At 38.7% G+C, this 8,489-nt stretch overlaps 1 long non-coding RNA gene across 1 annotated transcript; it reads left to right on the top strand.

Annotated features, from left to right (window-relative positions):
• The first annotated feature begins 2,581 nt into the window (after nucleotides 1-2,581).
• Nucleotides 2,582-4,570, top strand: LOC112951540. The gene is made up of 3 exons (XR_003250233.1): nucleotides 2,582-2,676; nucleotides 3,045-3,149; nucleotides 4,509-4,570. It is a non-coding gene; the product is annotated as an uncharacterized LOC112951540 (long non-coding RNA).
• Nucleotides 4,571-8,489: the final 3,919 nt, after the last annotated feature.

The following is an 8,489-nucleotide window of genomic DNA, read 5'->3' as shown; positions in this document are numbered from 1 at the left end:
TTATGTCTGCATTTCTGCTGGGTTTCCAGAAAATGGTAAGAAGCAGATTACTTCTCATTAGCAGATTCAGAGATTTTTATACATTTACCGGTAGCTGCTGTACAGGATTTCTTAGCATAATCTGCAAAAGAGTCTCTGAGGAAGCTAAAGAGTTTTATGAATCATTATCTGCTTTCTTAGCTACTAGTTCTCTTTTACAGTTTTATTGATAAGGCTACAGTGGTGTTCTGCTTCACAAAATCATGACAAATGTGAATATTGCTTAGTTAATATAGTTCTCTGATTTGGTATTCACATCTGCTACTCCTGATAGTGAGCACTGATTTCTCTGAAAACTCATATACAAGAATTGACTGAACTAATTCACATTCTCTGCAGACGTATTCCAGAAGGACTTCTATAAATTGTTTTTATTTTAATAAATACATTTTTATTGTACCCATAATGTCGATTCTAATTTGCATTTTTGGCATTGCATGTGGAAACAGGTCTTTAGATCCTTAAACTGCTTTATTCATCTACAGTTTCTGCCACCACTGTTGAAATAAACTTTTTATAAATTTTTCTCCTATTTTAGATAAGCTTATAGATCATTGCTTGGAGAAATCAAATTTTCTTATCATTGTATTTGASAATAAGAGCTGAAGCAACACTCAGTTTATAAGAATGCAGTTGAAATCATACTTTGTACAGCATGAAGTTACTTTCTTAACTAGAAATAAGGGAGAGAACGGTCGACTAAAATTTATAACAGCTTATATGCATCAGTGGAATTGACTATCCCAGCTAAACTCTTGAATTAGAATATTTAATCCAACTTTGTAAAATAAAAATTTAAGATAGAAAAATGAGTGCCTAGAAAATGGGGTCTGGCCTAATAAAATGAAGCTGTCCAGATCAGGTTTTCCGCACTTCTTCATACAATTCTGGAGACCATATTATGGCTTCTTTGTGTATACCTGTAAAAACGTGAAGTTTGCCACCCAGTCCAAATTTTGCATCTTTTTGCACCAGTTCTTTTGGGAATTCCTAAAGGTGCATCTGATGAGTTGCTTTCTTTGCTTTAAGTGTATTTGTTTGATGGGCTGGCAGCGAATGTCTGCTGCAGTTGCTGTTTGGATTTGACCACTGAGAAAACCAGAGGAAGCCTCTGTGCGTGGGAGGTCGAGGCAGGGCAAAGCCCCGTGTGCTGCATCTTCCATCGCTGCACATGCTTCCCCTCCTGGCTCAGACCGCCTAGGGAACAAATTGTTTGAACTCAGCTGCTGGAAACTTCTTTTTACATTTGCGCAAGCAACCAGATTATCACAAGTGACATTTCGTAGGATGGTTTGGGTGGATTCTCCAGCAAGTGGTAACTCTGTAAGGCTGATCTAAGTAAAAACAAAGGTCCTTCCTGACACTCACCTTTTAGTGTAAACTCAAATCTCTCTAAATAAGATGTTTATGTGTGTTGAAATTTTCTGATGGGGATCCTAAATTTATTTATTTACATGTCCTTGCTTGTAGTTTTTTGGGGTGAGGTAAATTTTATCAACTTGTTTTAATAACTGAGACAAAAGAACTGTGAAGCAGCTTGCCTAGGAAGTTGGTGACAGATACAGAAACAGGAACAAATAGCCCAGCAGTCAAATTCTAAAATCTTTGAGCTTATTTCTGTAGCATTTCTATTCACAGTTTGTGTACAAGCAGGTGGCAATTCTAAATCAATACAAGAAGACTGTGAAAATTGCCTGTTGTCCTRTGACTCTTACTAAAAACATTCTGGCCCTGTGAGCTCCAGATGGTTTAAATGTATTTAATTCTGCAAGACAGTTTCATTGTTCCATGAAGAAAAGTGAAAATGCTTAATGTATAGGTATGTTAATATTTGATTTGCTCTGCTGTTTTGTAGAGGATTGAGATTAATTTTAATTTGTATATTTGTAATTTCAAATTGCAGATGAATGCTGATCTCAGTAACACATTTTTTTCTTGTTAAGCAGAAGGAAGAAAATACCCCCCCCCTCTTTTTTTTCTCCCAAGAAAAGTGTATTCAAAAAGTGATATTGCAAGCATTGGAATTTCTGGTTTTGGAAAGCTAACAGAATTTGCTGTGATACTTGCTATTACACAAATASGACTGTTTCAGGGTTTTATGTTGCTTTTCATATATTTATTTTCTTTGTTTCTACTATCTCCCCACTTGTTCTCATTCATGTAATCTGACTGATATACTTGTAAGTATAGTGTAACTAACAGTTAACCTTTTTATATATGTAGTAGTCTTCTCTGACCACCTCCTGATTAAATAGAAGCCTTTTTGTCTTGAAGCTTGATGTAACTAATACAATTCAGGGCAGTAAGTGTTTGAAGACYTGCACCTGCTTCTGAAAAAGCACCCAAGCTATCTTCTGATTATCATTTCATTATCCCCAGGTTATCTGAGTACAGCATGGACAGGTACTTTATCCATCTGAAAGGCTGAATAATGATTCTAAGTTTAGGAGTGGTTATCTGAAAATTTACTTGTTTCATTGAGATTAAAATTCTAGCTACAAACAGCYCTTCCTCCCTTTCAGGCTGTTTGTGCATCAGATGATCCATTCTGTTTTTTGTGGGAGTTTCCAGTCATAAGAATTTATTGACCAAGGTGTTTTTACTACTGTTGACTCCTGGAAGTATTGTGAAGTTAAGGTAATTATCTGGAATCTGCTTCAGCTCAATTAGTATTAGATATTAACTCCAGAATTATTAGAGAAGGAAAGAATGTAATCTTTCTCAGGTTCCAGGTTGAACTTGGAGTTGGCAGTGACAGAGGTTTTCCTGACTTTTAGTTTTCCTGACTTTTTAGTTGTAAATCCTGAGAATATGGAACCACACAATTCTGTAAAATTGTATCATGGCTTTTCATACTTTACTAACAACACTTAAAGTCTTATCCTTTTGTATGAACTAAAAGATCTAAGTGAAAAGAGCATATCATTTTTTTTTTTTCAAATGGTGCTTTTAAAGACATGGTTCTCTTACTCYATCTCATATAAGAATACTCTTTTCTCTGTCAGAAATGAAATGTGTTTACAGGGAATATGCTACAATGCTTCGACAGGCTCAAAGGTTTCAGTAGCTGAAGAGATGAAAAAGARCACACGGCACATATATTTATGGAGGTAGGAGATTTAATTCTGGTCTTTATTAGGTCAGTGCACATGTCCTGAATGAAATATAACTCGATCCGTGAAAGGGACTTATAAATGTATATGTTAAAGATAAAATTGCAGGCAAGAGCATCAAGTGATTTTGAGTTCTCTGTAATAGATACCTCTGTTTCAGAATCTCTTTATTAGAATTAACTAGCTTGTAAATGACAGCCTAGAATACAAGGGGAAGACTTAAGGGAAGTCCTACATACATACTTTAAAGTGTTGCTAAATCATTAGCTAAGAAGTACCAATTTGCTAGAAGCTTTARTGTATTAATATAGTCTAAACCAGTAACTTTAAGCTGTTTTTTTTTTCTTTGTATGAGGGTTTTTTTTTCCACTGTTCTTGTGAGCCTCCCACATTTGGATATATGAGCCATTGCTCCACGAAGTGGGACTTGTGGCAATATCTTCTATTCCTACCTATTTCTCTTTAACGTTCTTACCCTCTTTTTACACTTATTCTAATCTTTTGCTCCCCAAACCCTATCTGCTCYATAGGGCTTCCTGCTTCCTTATTTCCCTTTTGTTCTGCTTTGTCCCYTCTTCTCTCAAATGCAGTCATCAGGTAGGCTGTTTTTGAACCAGAGCAATTTCCATGACTCACTGTTTCCTGGGATTCTGTCATAAGGGCATCAGCTCAGCACCACTTTCATTTCCTTTCCTTTCTTTTTTTCACTTTGCTTCAGAAACTAAAGATAAGGGGAGAGCAGTGGCAATCAGACTTTCCTTTGGAAATGCAGCCMTATTCTTAGCAGGAGAGATGCAGCAATAGATTTGTAAAATATCCATGTTCTTTGTACTAGTCTTTAGAGTGTCTAGATTAATTTTAACACAGAGGCTATTTCATCATTAAAACATGAATACTCTTTCTGAGAAGCAAATAGATGAATAGAAGCAAATAGGTAGTATCAGAGGTAACAAAATCTACTGACAATAGGGTAATTTACAAGCCTTTGTAAAAGCATGTGCTGTGCACATCATGATAGTCTGATATACAGTCTTACTATGGAAACTGGCTGATTTTTATATAATATGTGCACTTATTTCAAAAGAAGAAAATATACCTTTTTCATAGAATAAGTTGAATCTTTTCTCAATCAGCTTTTTATTTTATTTTGTAGGATGTTGTTACACTATAACCATTTATTTAGTGTCGACTTCAAGTTGCTGTACCAGTGAGTTACAGCTGCAGAGTATTCTGTGTGATTGATATATGATACTTGTTTATTGAGACATAATTAAATCTTTCTGTTTAATGTTATGATTAACCTGTCACAACATCCTGTATTTTAATGGACTATTTTGGCCTTTTGTCATCTTGCAGCGGTGCCGTGGAATGTAGCASTTTCAGAAAGAGAGCACCGAGAGCAAGATTTCTGTCTACAGTACAAAAGATAACCTTTTGTGTCTATGTACACAGGTTTTCCTTACAGATAACAGCATGAGGGATTGAATATTAGCTGTAACACTTATTAGATGGAAGTAAACTGAGATTTGATTCATGCTTTGCTTGTGTTCATAACAAGTGGGCCACTACCTTGCTGTGGAATGGAGTCAAAAAATTTCTTGCTAGGAGAAGATTATTCCAATACTTGCAGCTGGATAAGCAGTCCATGTCCTACTTAAGCATAAGCAGGTCAATCTACATGGCTAGGAAACCAGCTGAAGAGGCCAAAAGTCATGTGCCAGGACAGTCTCAAGTCTTCCCTTTTTGGACCCTTGGGATGTATATGGATCTCTTATTGTTATCAGGTTTCCTGTGCTGCAGTTTTGATGGGCTTTAGATATGGCCCTGCATGAAATAATTTTGTTTTATTCCTCTGTCTCCCAAAGTCCTTCTTAGCAACAATCTGCTGACAGAAGGGGATTGAGAATTGCATAGATTTGCTGGCAGCAATTAACTTATGAGAAATTGTTTTCTGCATTGCTTGTGGCATGACAAAATGAAAACCATAGTGATATCTGGACCTTGGCTGATCTTTGGTACCATATCAGACCAAAGAAGTGTGTAGCAGTATCATCAACTGTTTCATTTTTAAATAGCACAGTAGCACAAATTCAGTCAGAAATATGTATGGTGCTATCTTAAACTCACTCTTGCTGCAGGAAAGGTAGTTATCACTACTAGAAGAGACCAATCAACTTGTGGTCATTTTTCATCTATCTTTTAGCCATATGCTGTATTACAGCTTTCTCAGAATATAGTTAGTATTAGGATGTCAGTATTTTCCTTTGATTCTCATACTCAATTTATGTCTATTGAGTAGAGTTTTCTGTTTTCTAAGCATACCTCTGGAGATGCTTCTACCATAAAAGCAGATTTGGCTTTACACAAAGGCAAGCTTCTTTTGTAAGCATTCCTGAACCTCAAAAGATACCAGGGTATCTTGTGGTGATAGCTATCTTATTATCACTGGCAGTAAATCAGAACTTAGACTTTGACCGTATTTGACAGAGCTGATACCTCTAAGCAGTACAGAGATATGGATAGAGATACGAAAATATCTGAGAGAAGATTATTTAAAAATTAGAATTAGGAATGGGAAAGTACCAGTCTAATGAGCAAGTATGTAATTTTCCCAAGCCTTTTGGTCAGAATGTGCTTTCAATTTAGTCTGTTTGAATTTCTTAACTGAAGTACTGGATTTTTTACAATTGGTAAAACAAGGAAAAGTCTTTCCTACCTCACAAAAGTAGTATGAAGATCTACTTTTGAAGGCAAAAAAGCTTGCAACATGAGTCCTCTAAGTTTGACACTTTTTTCAGACCCAAGACCTTTAACACAAATTAAAGCATTTCTACACTTTAGAATAGGTTGTCTGGCAAAGAGCAACTTATTAATTGGGGAAAATTTCAATTACTTTTCGATGAAAAGACCTATATATATATCTATATRAAAAATAAGCTAGACCTCATCTGCCTCTTTAACAGAYGAAGTCATTTAGTCATACAGGATGATGGTAGTATGTGGACTGTTTAATATTGGCTCCGTCAAGAAGCAGATCAGTAAAATCTGAAATAAAAGGGATTGATCCTACTTATGTTTCTTCCAGGTTTTCGAAAATGGATAGTGATAACTCCTGTATGCATTCTCTAGGGAGTCCTTAGCTGCTTCCTCATTCTGAATTTATGTTCCTGTACATTCTCCAGTAGAAATACAATGTGATGGCCACTACTCTCCTTTAAGAACAGGTTAGTAAAACGTCCTTCAGGTTCTGCCTCCTACATGTTTTGTGCATAAAAGCTGATGTTTGAAAAACTATTTTGAAGTTGATAAATACTATAAGAACAATAAATGTGGTTCAAAACATAAAATGATTAATAAACATCAAGCAGTTTTCCTGGCAAATTATGACAAAAAAGTCAATTTTTATAATAATGTGTCAATACTCTGAAAGTGGTTTCCTATGGATAGGCAGAATCATCTGCTAGCCTTAAAATTTAGGATAAAAGAGCTGAAATCTTTTTTTCTGAGATGTGACAAGGAAAATGTGAAAATAGAARAGGCACAGTTAGAAACCAAATGATGTGCAAGTTTTGAGGTGATTAAAATATGAATAATATCTCAATTGTCAAATGATTACAGTTATAAGGAAGGGGGCAGCTTTATTCTTTCTTTTAAGATGCTTAAGTGGGTTAGTAGTGGTCTTGGAAGTAGCAGACCTGAAGTCCATGCCTTAATAGATCTTAAACCCACTTGAGACTTAAGTCATTATTAGATACTGAATGGCATACATGTAAGAAATATGGTGTATCTTCAATTGCTTCAGTTTATAGTCTTATATAGTTCTGTATGGTATAGTTCTATAGAAATTACTCTGTGTGTGTGTGTATGTATATGCTGTATGTATAGTATAATTATAGTTTAGTTTCTAGCCTAATGATCAACTAGTTTGCAGCTTCAGTGTAGTCCAGGCACTTGGCCTTCAGTCGCTGTGGTGTTTAAACCTGTTTTAAACAGTGGCAGCTTGGCAGTAAAACACCCCTGGGAACTGCACTGATAAAAGCRGCAGTGGAAGATATTAGGGGGAAGAGTGTTGGTGTAACTGTATCCAAATCCAGTTTGGAAAATCATCTTCCTTCCCACCACCTCCCAGGTCTTTCCTGAAGGCTTTTGAATGGGTGAGTCACACTGAAATCCGTGATTCAGCAGGAAGCTGGAATGCAGATAATGCCAAGTTAAAAGAGAAGGTGCAAAGCACTGAAAAGTAAACAGTCACTTTGGCAAAATTTTTAGTTAGTTGCTTGCACCCAAGGGTATTCCAGCATGCTCCATTCCCAGCCTCTGCTTCCTCCTACACACCCACCCCATCCCACTCCAAAGACTAAAGTGCAGGGAAGCTTAATGACCGGAAATGCCTCAAATGCATTTTAAATCAGTTAAAGACTGATGGCTCCTGGGGGCCTTGACTCTCCCTGAGCATTAGAGCTCACTGAAATTGCCCTAGACTCTCCTCTGACGTGTTTCAAAGTCACCTCGCATAGCATTCCTGGAGCACGTTCGCCTTCCCAGGCTGCCATTGCAGCATTTTAGTAAGGGGCATTCAGAAAAGGGCAGTGACTGCTTGATCTCGGTGGGCAGAAGTGGAGCAGCAAAGCTGTGCAAACAAACAGTCCTCTGATCTTGCCTGAGAAACGGGGGGCCACACGGGGAGCATCTCTCTGAACAGCAGCCAGTGTTCCTCTCCAGGGGAGGGCAGCGGGTGCCAAGTGGCTCAAGGTGGGACCATTCGTGCGGGTTGTTTTGGTGCCAGGTTCCCGTGAAGCTCCCAAGGGTACAAAGGGGGGCAAAAGATAAGGTAGCAAGTGGTGATGCAGAAAAGCAGAGGCAGGAAACACCAAGTCCTCGTTACTGCAAAGAGACAGAACTGAGGACATGGAGAAGGTGCCCGGCCAGGTGCCCTCCCTGCTTGCGGCACCTCCAGCTGCAAATCGGCRCCCACAGCTGCCCGAGGTGGCAAAGCCTCTGCCGGGGCAGTGCTGCCGTTGCGGCCACCCGAGCTGTGCAAACCCAGCCGGGGAGGACATCCGCTCCAGGCCATCTGCCTGCTGCTATTCATTTTTAACTCGTTTTTTAATTTATTTATTTTAGGGTGCATTTGAGGACTTGCTGCTCCTACCAAGCTACCTCCGTTCGCGCGGAGCTACGGCCGCGGGTGAGTCCTACCCCGCGGCGCCRTTGCCCTTTTAAGGGGGCGTGGCTTTCCATCGGGGGCGTGACTTGCGCCAGCGCGCGCCCCCGCGGGACATTCCGGGGGCGGGGGGCGCGGGGCCGCGCCGTGCCGGGCCCGAGGCGCGGCGGCGG

Source organism: Nothoprocta perdicaria, unplaced genomic scaffold (genome assembly GCF_003342845.1).
Source record: "Nothoprocta perdicaria isolate Ctin4 unplaced genomic scaffold, notPer1 scaffold_355, whole genome shotgun sequence".
NCBI classification, from domain to species: domain Eukaryota; kingdom Metazoa; phylum Chordata; class Aves; order Tinamiformes; family Tinamidae; genus Nothoprocta; species Nothoprocta perdicaria.
The sequence above is the reverse complement of the archived record's forward strand: the minus strand, read 5'-3'. Positions and strand labels throughout refer to the sequence as shown.